Source organism: Theropithecus gelada, chromosome 4 (assembly GCF_003255815.1).
Source record: "Theropithecus gelada isolate Dixy chromosome 4, Tgel_1.0, whole genome shotgun sequence".
Lineage (NCBI taxonomy): Eukaryota > Metazoa > Chordata > Mammalia > Primates > Cercopithecidae > Theropithecus > Theropithecus gelada.
In genome coordinates this window covers 18,328,663-18,342,009 of record NC_037671.1, presented here as the reverse complement: position 1 = coordinate 18,342,009, position 13,347 = coordinate 18,328,663, and the positions used below count along the sequence as shown (strand labels likewise).

At 42.6% G+C, this 13,347-nt stretch overlaps 1 protein-coding gene and 1 non-coding gene across 3 annotated transcripts in view; both read right to left on the bottom strand.

Annotated features, from left to right (window-relative positions):
* Positions 1 to 13,347, bottom strand: part of JARID2 (jumonji and AT-rich interaction domain containing 2) — a 277,495-nt gene that overhangs the window by 200,059 nt on the left and 64,089 nt on the right. The gene's annotated exons all lie outside the window — the stretch shown is intronic.
* On the bottom strand, positions 8,445 to 8,548 carry LOC112623882. Its single transcript, XR_003119241.1, has one exon. It is a non-coding gene; the product is annotated as a U6 spliceosomal RNA (small nuclear RNA).

The window sequence follows — 13,347 nt, the reverse complement described above, 5'->3', positions numbered from 1 at the left end:
GAGAGATGGCTGAGGTATCTGATTGGAAGCCTTCCCTTGGTTTTACTGCTGGGGCAGTAGGGAGTCGTCCACATATCTCTGAAGAGGGCAGGATTTTCCGGTGCTGTAGCACACCCAGGCAGGGCTAGGGTGAGTCACACACACACACACACCCAGCTCATTCCTGTGATTGTAAGACAGAAAAGGAAAGAACAAGACACAGCTAATCCTACACAGTTCAGATATGCTTAATGGATACAGAAGCCAACGCAGGAGAAATGCATTTGGGAAACCAGGCTGTGCCTGCCCGCCTGGCAGGCAAAAGCCCACCACCCACACAGATCTAAGAGGTTTCTTACCACAGAGTGGAAAAGAAAAACAGTCAGAATGAATGCGTCAGGAAACCTACAACCAGAATGTTGTGAAGAAAAGTAACCTACAGTCCTGGTGTTTGCTACCTTAGCATTTACTAGAATGAGCCTGCTGCTACGACCAAATTGCATACAGTCCAATCTCAAATGAACCAGATAATTCAGAACAGCTTGGAATTTTTCTCTCTGGTTTAAGAGTATGCTGTTATGTTTATATTATGGTTATGCCTAATATTCTGGAATCTGGAATTCAGGGGGAAAGTACTATTTTGTTTGAAGACATAATTTGGAAGTAGTTTAGGAAATCAACTATCCCCTCTTCTCTATCCTGAAATCTCCCCTACTGCTACCCCCAGGTTTACCAACTCCTCATACAAAACGTCACCCCCAAAATGAGCTGTTGGCTCCCTAATTTGCTGTTTGGCTAAATCACTTAAAGAGAGAAGTTCTGGGTCAGCCAGTGGCTTAGTACAGATATTCCCTGACTCCTGGCTAAAACTATGGCCCAGGTATTTGGGTTTAGACAAATCCCCGAAATCTAAGCATTTCTCATGTCATTAAAATTCATTAAATCCTTGCAGGGTAGGTAGATGCTACCAGTATCTCCCACTTTGAAAAAAACGAATCAGGCAAGAATGTTACTTAAAGCAAACACCTAGCCAGTGTATCCAGTGCTTCCTGTACACAGACAAAACACACTGGGTGATAAAACATTTCATAGGCACTTGAAAATCAATAACTGGTCTAGAGAGCGATGAATAGTGAATATGGCTTCCGTAGCTAGGACTACAGGAGTGTGCCACCATGCCTGGCGAGTGCCCTCTAACCAGGTCTTGGAATCAGAAGCACAGAAGACTGTGCACCTTTTCCTCACTCTTATTGCTCCTTGAAAACTAAGCTCCAACAAATGATGCTATGATTCTACATGCCTTTTTGGATATTTGAAATTACAATTATGTGTTTTTCATCCTCCCAAACAGGAGCTATGCAGATTTCCCATTCTCCCATCAACCACTAGACACTAAATCTAATCCTTAAAGAATTCTTCCAGGCCAAGTGCAGTGGGTCAGACCTGTAATTCCAGCTCTTTGGGAGGTGGGCAAACAACAAGGTCAGGAGTTCGAGGCAAACCTGGCCAGCAGGGTGAAACCCCATCTCTACGAAAAATACAAAAAATTAGCTGGGCGTAGTGCCAGGCGGTGTAATCCCAGCTACTCGGGAGGCTGAGGCAGGAGAATTGCTTGAACCCGGGAGGCGAAGTTTGCAGTGAGCCGAGATCACACCACTGCACTCCAACCTCGGCGACAAAGTGAGACTCCATCTCAAAAAAAAAAAAAAAAATTCTTCCAATTAGAAAATTAGATGCTTTTCTAACTCACACTCTATTATTGAAGTCTTCAAAGAAAGTATTTGTTGTTTGTACTTGTTAACTTACTTAGCCACTGACCCAAAGAAGAGTCAAGCAATTGGTTTGTAAATACGAGGAGAAGCTGAAGGAAATGTTTTCTAATGACAAGTTATGAAACAGATAAATCTCTTGACAGTCACAGTCTTTGGTTCTGAATAGAGAACTTGATTTCACTGCCACCCACATTTAAGAAACAGAGCAGAAGTAGTAAAAAGCTACAAACCATGTTTCAAGGCCCAATCAAAAAGGTTTACTAACTTGTTAAATATTTCCTGGTCAAACATAATTCAAATTGCAGGTTTCCATTAATGAAATATGTGCCGTAATTAATATTCGAACACACTCATGTTAGTTCATTAGTTCATAGCCTCACACAGTGGACAACTCACAAACAACTATTAATAATTTCATGATTTTTCTTTGTGATGTAAAAAAATGACATTCCCTTTATCCCCACAAGAAGGTGTATGATTATACTGATATTAAAACTTAATATATCATAACTTGGCACAGGGCCAGGTGTTTTGTAATTGATAACACTAAGTAATCAGACTGCTGAATTCTTGCACAGACCTAGTTATTTTCTTCCTAAAATTCTTTTAAGTTCCTGGCATTTTCAGTCTGCTCACAACATACTAACTACTGCAAAATACTACTTGTAATAACGAAATCGTTCATATGAGACCCTGCCTCCCATTCCCAAATTAGAATTCTACCATTTCATAAAACTCCCAAACAAGATGAATAAATGCGCCAATATCACAAAATTACTACAAACTCAAAGACATATTTCACATGCAAGTTTCTCTCACACACACACACACACACACACACACAGAGAGAGAGAGAGAAAGAGAGAGAGAGAATGAATCATATTCTTGCATGGCGATGGCTGAAAATACTATAGCTTGGTCTCTAATTTACATATATTGCATACAAAAATGAGTTAGAGACCATATGGTTAACTCCACAAATGAAATATAGTAATTATTTCTTATATTATCCTTTCTGAATAACATTTAATCTAGCTACTAAAGGATTCCTGATTAGATAAGAAGGAAACATTTGGATCATTAGCTATACAGTTTCATCTTCTTTAAGAACTGCATTGTAATGAATACCAGATGAATTTAAAGTACAGTAGGTTTCAAAATAAACTACAAATCACATTTACGTACGCTTTTGATAATGAATAGTCAACATTTCACCTTCTACTTCAACCCACTTACATGACAGAATCCCCCAAAGCTACCAATCCACTCTAATTTGTGTAAAGTACAATCACTGAGTTTCTTAAATATATTTTTCTATTCTCACACTTACATTCTATGAACTACCTAATTAAATACAAAGTCTTCCTCTTTTCAACCGGTTATGATGGAAAAGAAACAGAGTTAACCCATCTTGAATTACCGGCTTATAACCAACACCTTACCTGTATCTTAACTGAATACTAAGTCATTGGAATTGTAGAGGACATTAACACTGTAATATATTTTCCATTCTCTTCACCAGCTTCCAAAACCACAGTCTCTACTAGTAAGTTTTTGTTGGATACTGATACACACAGATCAGAAGCTATTCGGCTCACCATGGTAAATATTTGAAGCATACTAATAAAACAATGGAAGAAACAGGCGAGATCAAAGTAACCAGGTTCTACTAATATAGCCTTGTCTACTTAAAATTGCTTGCATTTACATAGATACACTCCCTAACAAGGGTGTGACTGAAATATCTCAGTGCTTAGCTCCAGCTCAAATAAGGAAAGAGTCAAGGGGCTGAACTTCTCTGAAATCAAAAGGTAAATGATGCGGTGAAGCAAGAAGCCTTGATGACTGCATCAAATTTGCATAATTTGTACCCACCAATTTTTTTAATTTACATAATCTGCAACCATTGATTAGGTAGTTTTTCATCATATAAAGTTAAAGGGCCATCCTCAGGTTAAAGTCTTCCTGCTTCTCCCTCAAACACAGATCTCATTTCCTAATTGTGTTCCAGAACTATGGACAGACCAGATCCAGTGGCTCACACAGGTAAAGGCCTAAGCAGATGATTCACTTGAGGACAGGACTTCAAGACCAGCCTGGCCAACATGGTGAAACCCTGTCTCTACTAAAAACACATACACAAAAAAATTGGTAGAGCACAGTGGTGCACTTAGGAGACTGAGGCACAAGAATCGCTTGAACACGGGAGGCAGAGGTTGCCATGAGCTGAGATCACACCACTGCACTCCAGCCTGGGCAACTGGCTTGAGGGAGACTCAGTCTCCAAAAAAAAAAAAGAAAAAGAAAAAGGAAAAAGAAACACAGAAATTCCATGTCGCTCAGACACAAAATGGCCACTGCAGAACCACAGAGAGGAAAAAGTTATAAAAGATATGCTGTCAGAGCCACTCTTTTAAAATTATTGTTCGAGGCAGCACAACTTCTCATTGGTCCGCCAACTTCAAACCTTGCCATGTTTCAAGACAGAATGAAACATCTGTGCTTGTCTAATGAATCTCTTTGGTAATTTATAGCATTCCAAGCATCTTATATACATATGAGAGACAGACAGCATCCTCTCTCCCCCCAAGAAAGTGAATAAGCCATAAAAGCTAGCCATCCTACTCACTTTCTCTGTAACTACAAAGGGCCCAATTTTATTTTTCATCTGCTACCCTAGAAAACTGATTGGACTGAATGTCTAGGCTGCTTCCTTATGTCCTTTTAATAAAGCCAGCCACAGTAAAGAAAACAGAAATTAGCGGGAAGTGCAGAGCTCTTTACCACTGGGATTCACAGCAGCCTTTGGACAAGCCATTATGGTTGTCTGGCTCCAGCCCTCTTCCCAATAACCACCAACCCCTTTCTCGCCTACCCCACACCACCCTCCAAGATCAAAAGCAGCACTTACTGTTTATAACATCCTGAGCAATCCCGGAATCTCAAGAGGCTTTTGTTGCCTTTCCCACCCCTCATTGTTTCTGCTCCAAAAAATGTTTTTTAATGAGACAAGCCGGTCCTGAAACAGTCACACCAGTGAATCCGGCCTGCCTCAAATGACAACCCTCTGTGATGCCTTGTAAGGAAAGGGGAGGGGGGGTGCCTCCAGTGAATGTCAGAACAAGAGCGTGTGGTTCCCAGCCTGCTCACTCCCAGCAACTGCACAGTTGTGGGGCTGCAAAGGCAGCTTTTCTCCAGGTGGTAGCAACCACCATCACCAAAGCATAAACAAAAAACAACAAAAACCGGAAGTTCTTCCTGGACAAAGACCTGCCTGTTGCATGTAGACAACTATGTGCCTCATCCCCCTGCACCTCACTGCTGTCTCCCTGTCCTTCACCGATCGCCTATATCTAATATGCTGTCTGGATCCACGTGTCCTCCAGCTGGGCCTTGGAGTTCAGCTTTCTCCTTGAAGTTTAAAGACAGATGGAGAAGTCCTATTTGTTTAATCTTTTATTTATTTATTTATTTATTTATTTAGCAGAGTTTTGCTCTTGTAACCCAGGCTGGAGCACAGTGGCGGGATCTTGACTCACTACAACCTCCGCCTCCCAGTTTCAAGTGATTCTCCTGCCTCAGCCTCCCCAGCCGCTGGCATTACAGGCATGCGCCACCACGCTTTAATCATTCTTATTCTCACAGCTAATATATTCACTAATCTGGAGCAAACTCAAAACCTAGCAACTTCAGTGAACCCCAGTGCCAAGGCAAACAGACTAGCCTCTGCCTCCCTGTCCGTCCTCACCTCATCTGCTGGAACTTGCAGGCACTGCTGGCCAGCAACAAGCACAGCAAAAGAGGGGAGACCTAAATACACCAGTTTTGTGGGAGCAGGTCTGGTAGTAAAGAAACAGACCCTGGAGGGATGGGCTCTCCACACCTCAGCTGTGTGCAACGCCACCCAAGGGTACATCTACCCTGAAGATGAAGGGTGTGGAGCTAAAACAAACACCCAGACAGTCACAGCATTTTCTGACACTCAAAATTCTCAACAAGAGAAACTCCAACTAAAACCCAAAAAAGACATTTCAGAACCAGCACCCCCGAGACGCAAGAGGGTACCCTCTGGCGGTGGATTATGGACCCAACAGTTAGTTATGGACACAGTAAGCACTCAGGTACCTTTGGGGAAAACTCACTTTTACTGATTAAGTTCAACCTCACTTTAAGTTCAAGAGGCAAAACTCCAGGTTTACTGAAGTAAAAGGTAAAAATTTCCTACGGAGTTTTGGGGGAAATTTCTCTTACCACAATGTTGGTTGAATACCCCAGATTTCAAACAAAACTGTATTTCTACCTGCAAACCTATGCATCACCTTTAAATGACTCTCAGTTACACAAAACCATAACCATAACCACCTCGGGAAATCAAACTATTATCCTAAATGAGACTTGCATTTTCCTGCAAAACAGAAAAAACTGTCACGTTGATATCGTCTGTTAGGTTTCAGATCGATTATTTTTCAACTGGTCCTCAGAGCTATTTCTTACCCCTTTCTCAAGGGGATTTCACAGAGGGACAGGAAGAAATTATTTCTGATGAAAAAAAGTCTACTGCTAAATAGATAAAATCAAATTAAGGACATGCACCAATGTACCATTTCTGGTTCTGATGGAACGAGAAGCACAAAATCACAACCCATTATACTCAAGACTGTCTACAAGAGATTCATTCTAGACCACACATACACTAACCCCACAGCAACCCTATAACAAAGGTACTATTATCCATTTTACACCAGCAACTTGAAGCACAGGCTGGCTAAATGACTTGCCCAAGGTCATTCCACAGAGAGAGCTGAGATTCAAATCCAGAGTGTCTGGCCATAGCCATCTATTAACCAAATCATACTGCTTTCAAAGCTGTGTTAAAAACAATAGCTGTGGGCCAGGTGTGGTGGCTCACGCCTGTAATCCCAGCACTTCAGGAGGCTGAGACAGGAGGATCATCTGACGTCAGGAGTTTGAGACCAGCCTGACCAACATGGTGAAACCCCGTCTCTACTAAAAATACAAAAATTAGCAGGGCATGGTGGTGGGCGCCTGTAATCCCAGCAATTTGGGAGGCAGAGGTTGCAGTGAGCTGAGATCGCACCACTGCACTGTTGCCTGGGCGACAGAGCCGGACTCTGTCTCAAAAAAAAAAAAAAAGAAAGGCAAGAACAGTCCAAAATGTCTTCACTTCTAACCAGCACAAGCATGATGACTACTGTCCTCAGCAACCAACCTCACAATGATTAAAGACATAATCTTCATTATGAAGCACTCCTAACTGGCCACCTCTGTAGGGTAGCAACTAAACCTGAGAAAGCAGCACAGAATCTGGCCAGGTATGGTGGCTCACGTCTGTAATCCCGACACTTTGGGTGGCTGAGGTGGGCAGACCACTTGACTTCAGTTCATAAAACCCTGTCTTTACTAAAAATATGTGTGCCTGTAGTCCCAGCTACTAGGGAGACTGAGGCAGGAGAATCACTTGAACCCGGGAGGCGGACAGAGGTTGCAGTGAGCAGAGATCGTGAAACTGCACTCCAGCCTGGGCAACAAAGTAAGACCCCATGTCAAAAAAAAAAAAATAGAATCTGTATTTCACATATGTTTTCAAGCCAGCAGACCCCACTTCAGTGGTACTTTTCGTATTAGTTGAGAAAATACTTAAGATAACATTTGTGGGATGAAAAAAAAAAGGAAGCGGGACCCGTGTAAACTGTGTTCTAATCTTGGTTCCAGCTTATGTCCTCAGTCACTGGGGAATCAATCTGAAGACAAAGAATTTGGAAGTCATCATTTTCTTGTTTCATAAATTTGAGAGCCATAAGAAACTCATTTCTGAAGTCACTAATGAACGTACTAAATGTATGGACGGCACATTGCGCCCAGTTAGCACACACTACAGGACTTGCTTGCTTCATTAATACACTTTCCCAGTTCTGCTAACAATTTTAACAGACCTCTCAAGTTGAAAAAACATAAGACAGAATTGGGCGAAACACCACTCATTTATTTTGGTAACTTCAGGACAACCACAATTTCTGAGGATTTGCAGCCTAAAAGTGACTTGAAGCAGCTGAAGATATTTCACTTTTTTGACCGTATCTCATCTCAATTATTAAGGTATTGCAGTCACACTCTAGATACATGACTACTTCTAAATATGTAAGTTTTCTGAGTTAAAATGGCAGACTACGAACTTGACCCTATGGTTTACTGACTACATTATGATTCCCACATTAAAGATCAAAGCTATATGAGACAGACTGGAGTTCTCCAAGACAAGGCAACAGGTCACATAAATCTTGGAAAGCCAGCTGATATAGGTGGGCATCAACCTTGCTAATTCATCCATCATGGGTTCAAACAGCATTCTAAAGGGACACAGCTCTCCTACCTCTCCTGTCTCTCTCTCATCCTCCCTAGTCCTGTAGATTGTCTACTACCTGGCATCTGAAGGAAGTTTGCAATAAAAACATGTCTAAACTCTTCTTTCTGGCAGAATCAATTTACTTATACACAATGAGAATTTTTGGATAAGCATGCTGCTCTATTTCCTTTAGTTCTTTATTAATATAGGTACTACTTATTATGTAAAAATTATTTCTAAGGCAAAATACTCTTCAAAACATATTGCTGAGGATACTCTATTTCTTGATTTTAGAAAATGCATAATCCAAACCTGATTTTCCAATACATAAAAATACGGAATGCTTCACAAATTTCCATGTCATACTTGCATACGGGCCATGCTAATCTTCTCTGTATCATTCCAATTTTAGTACATATGCTGCTGAAAGGATCACTCTTCTGTTTCTTCTGAAAGGCTTTTCTACAGTGGCAACCCCGACTAACCACACCAGGCTACGTATGTGTATATTTTTTGAAGTAGTCGGGAAACCAACAGTAATAAAGGCAATTTATAATAATTTATACTAATTATTGCTGCCCATTCATTTCACAATCCCCAAACCTTCCCTAACCTACAGGGTCTACCTCTGGCATCTATGTACCATGGATTGTCTGTGACACTGTTCCAATGCAAGTTCCCTCTCTCCTCTAATTCAAGAGACCTCAACTGTATTTCCAGGGTTCTGTCCGCTTCTATACACAAGCACCAAACTGATTAAACTATGTCTAATGTATGATTTATAACTAGCTCCTAATGTCATTTATTAAAACTAAGCCCTGCCTATAAGAACTCTAACACCACAAATTACAATTTGAATGACAGCAAATTTCAAAATGCTATTTACTTATTATTCATTCTTATAACAAATATTTAAGTACCACATTCCAGGCACTGTTCCAGGTGCTTGAGGTAAATTTATGAGCAAGATTAACCTCAAGAACAAAAAGATTCTTGCTCTTCATTTTTTAAAATTATTATATTATTACTTTATATTCTAGCAGAGATAAGGTACTGGTAGTAGTGGCAAATGTTATAAATAAATGGGTAATTTGACAGAATCCCAGGAGGAGAGCACAGGACTGGGGGAAACAGGAGCCACAGCAACCTGCAGAGTGGATCAAGATTATTGTGAATACAGCCTCTGCCATCCACTACCTGAACACCTTAAACCCATCCCCTTGACCTTATCTATGAACAGCAGCACTGTTCACAGCTACCCAGAATTAGAAAGACTCACATCAGGACACCTTGGGCCTTGGGCCCAGATGTAGTATTTTCTCCCTAAATGAAGAGAGAAAAACAAAAGCAGCACCTCCATGAGGGCTTCCGGACAGCCATGGGCCAGCAGAAGGTATAAGGATATTTGGGGAGAGACAGGCCAAAGATAATTACCAATGTCTACTCTCCTAGGCCCAGGGCAGGAATCATCTGCCACTAGGAGAAGAGGCTTAGACGACAGATGTATTTAAGATCTGAAAAAAATCTCCCCAAGCGAGAAGAAATTCATTTTCTAATAAGTGGTGCTTAAAATGCAGTTAAGTCCACAAGTTTCTATACATCAACCAGAGAGTGTTTCCACCAAGACTTCCTGTTCTTTTCCAGATTTGCAAGTCAAAACACTAATGCCACAAGAAAAATACACCATTTCTGAATCCGTACCGCATGCTGCAAATTCCACAGCGCTCTCAAGGACAGCATGTTGCCGCGGCACCAACATCCTGCCTGCTTAGACGTGAACAGCAACCCTGGCTCAGCTCAGTGTCCGCAGCAGACTTCCCAGAAAAGCTGGCACTCTTCAAAATGGGAAGTCACCAATGAAGAGGCACAAACGCAAGACCCTGTCCGTACTGCTTGTGCAGTACCTCCTAGGGCTTCGGGAGTTGGGACATGTAGTGACTATAAACCCAGGCTACCCAACCCCAAGCTCCAAACACTGGTTCTCAGCCACAGCGCTTTCTTCATACAACTAAAAACAAGATGTTACAGTGTACATACTCAGGCACACACAGCCAATAGAATGGGACTTTCTCATCCATGAAAACTGAGATTTTCCTGTTTCCTTAGGGTGCCATGGCTCCTTGCTATTCTAAGTCAACATATTCTCTCCCTAACCATCAAAAGGAGATCAGGAAGCAGAGGACAGGTGTCCACTGCCTAACTCTGTAATGTACAGAAAAGCTCCAACGGCAATTCATTAACAGCACTGAATTCTTTTCCAAGAAGATTGTTTAAAAACAAGCAACATAAACGGAAAACTCCCACAGACTTTATGGAAGGCACTATTCTGAAACTGGAGGCTGCAGCTCGGTTTGCAGGAAAGATGCTGAACCAAGAGAACCGCAGTGTTTCGTCTGAACAACAAGGCTTGGGTCTGTCAGTATGTTTGCTTGTTTTGTCCCCTAATGGGGTGGTGAGGGGTAAAGGTAACGGCAGAATCTGGCTGGATCATCTCTCAGTTACTAGGTTCTTTCAGTGTGTGCGAAAGATAAGGCTGCTTTAATGCCCATTTGAGAAAAAGACTACAGGGAATAACGAAAGGACCAGGCCAGGCTTACAGGGAAATAAAGAAACAGACAATGAGCAAGTCACAGGAAGAGAACAGAAAAACAGAAAGAGAGGAGACTACTGAACCATAACAGGAAGGAACAAATGATACACACAGCCTGGATGAATCTGAAAGCAAAGTGAAGGGATGTAGTAGACACAAAAGTGCTTCCATCTATAAGGCATTTACAACACGCAACGCTAATCTACAGCTCGAGAAAGCAGGTCGGCGTTGGCATGGGGGCACAGGACAGGAGCACAACGGAGCTTTCTTGGGTGGTGGGAGGGGCATATATTGATGGTATACATGGGATGGTAATACCTAGGTGTGTGCAGTTGTCCTAAGTTATCACAGTGTACACCTGAAATGGTTGCATGTGTAACTTTTACTTCAATAAGATTGGTTTTTTAAAAATCCAAACTGAAGCCAGGTGCGGTGGCTCACGCCTGTAATTCCAGCACTTTGGGAGGCCATGGCAGGTGGATCACGAGATCAAGAGTTTGAGCCCAGCCTGGCCAAGACAGTGAAACCCCATCTCTACTAAAAGTACAAAAATTAGCCAGGCGTGGTGGCAGACGCCTGTAATCCCAGCTACTCGGGAGGCTGAGGCAGGGAACTGCTTGAACCTGGGAGGTGGAGGTTGCAGTGAGCAGAGATCGCGCCACCGCACTCCAGCCTGGGTGACAGGGCGAGACTCCGTCTCAAAATCAAAACTGACTTACAAGGTTTTTGTTTTTGTTTTTTAAATCCAGAACAGTAGGGGTGCGTATGTAGAATGAGTTATGACAATTTGTTAGATTAAATTGATTTCTCTGGAAAGTAGCCATCTAAATTAAGTAAAAGTTAACGCCAAAAGCCACACCTCTGGCAATACAATCCAGGGACCTGGTCCAAATGTGGAAAATCTCCCCAAGTTTCATGTGGTTAAAAGTGACTTATTAAAGAATATTTTACAATACAAACTCCCTTTTGGGGCTTTAGGGTATTAAAAGGAAAAAAAATTTAAGGAAAATATTAAGAAGGGGGAAAAAAAGTTACCTTTTTTGCAAGCCAAATCAGAGTGCCATCTGTGTCTTGTGTTAAGGAATTTGCTTTTGTGTTGTGCAGAAAGGTAGATCTAATATTCAATATTCACCTATGGGGGAGAAAGGCTTGCTCACAAGTCTTCAGACTTTTTCTGTGTATGGCCATACACAGACACCCAACGTTCACTCTCTTCCCTCTCAGCTCCTTCTCTTAGGAAAGGTTCTACTTTTATTTTTTATTTTTATTTATTTTTCTTTTGAGATGGAGTTTCACTCTTATTGCCCAGGCTAGAGTGTAATGGTGCCATGTCGGCTCACCGCAAAGTCCGCCTCCCAGGTTCAAGATTCTCCTGCCTCAGCCTTCCCAAGTAGCTGGGATTACAGGCATGCGCCATCATGCCTGGCTAATTTTTAGTAGAGACAGGGTTTCTCCATGTTGGTCAGGCTGGTCTCAAACTCCCAACCTCAGGTGATCCACCCGCCTCGGCCTCCCAAAGTGCTGGGATTACAGGCGTGAGCCACCACGCCCGGCCTCTTCAGACTTTTTCTAATGTAAAAGTGTACCAGAGAGGCTCACCATGCTCATGACTGGCACAAGGAGGTGTGAGGCTGCTGATGGGCACTGCCAGGGATTACTGGATTAGGAGCAAGAGTGATATGAATTCTCTAAGATTCCAACTCCTACTGTCACAAGCCCCATTGATACGCCACGCGGAAGGGTCTCTGAGACCAACAGCTTATTATAGCATTATTATAGCAACTATCTCACTGCAAACGTGCATGTTAGCCCTGGAACTAAAATACCCGCATCCCAAAGGATGTGAAGTCCTCACATTCACTCTCTGAGGGTTCCCATTCCCACAAAGGGACTGGGCAGGCAGCCGTGAGAAGACAACTCAGAGTGAACAGGGCACCGAAATTTAGAACGAATTCCCAGAGTTGAAATCAGCCACCTCCAGCCCACAAACCAAAGTCAGCTCAGTTTCTGGCATGAAATTTTTTACAAGTCATCCTGGCAGGAGTCACATCCAAGATTTATTTTAAGACAATAATCTTGGTCCAAATCTCAACTTCCAGAACTGGGCCACCGAAGAGCTAAGGGGGGATGGGAATTCTTGAGATGGAAATCCATGTCCTGGAAGATCTCAGAATACTTAGGCCCATCCCATTTCTGCACCTGCAGGTGCTTATGTAGGAGGGCATCTCCTTCCCTCCAGAACTACTCAGCAAGAAATCCAGAGGGGAACGTCACCCAAAAACAGGGGAGAACAGGGGAGGCCAAGGCATTCATAGCCTAGCTTGTGCCATCTTAAGAATCCCTACAGGAGGCTGGGCGTGGGGGTTCACGCCTGTAATCCCAGCACTGTGGGAGGCCGAGGTGGGCGGATCATGAGGTCAGGAGATTGAGACCATCCTGGCTAACACAGTGAAACCCCGTCTCTACTAAAAATACAAAAAATTAGCCGGGCGTGGTGGCGGGAACCTGTAGTCCCAGATACTCAGGAGGCTGAGGCAGGAGAATGGCTTGAACCTGGGAGGCGGAGGTTGCAGTGAGCAGAGATCATGCCACTGTACTCCAGCCTGGGTGACAGAGTGAGACTCTGTCTCAAAAAAAAAAAA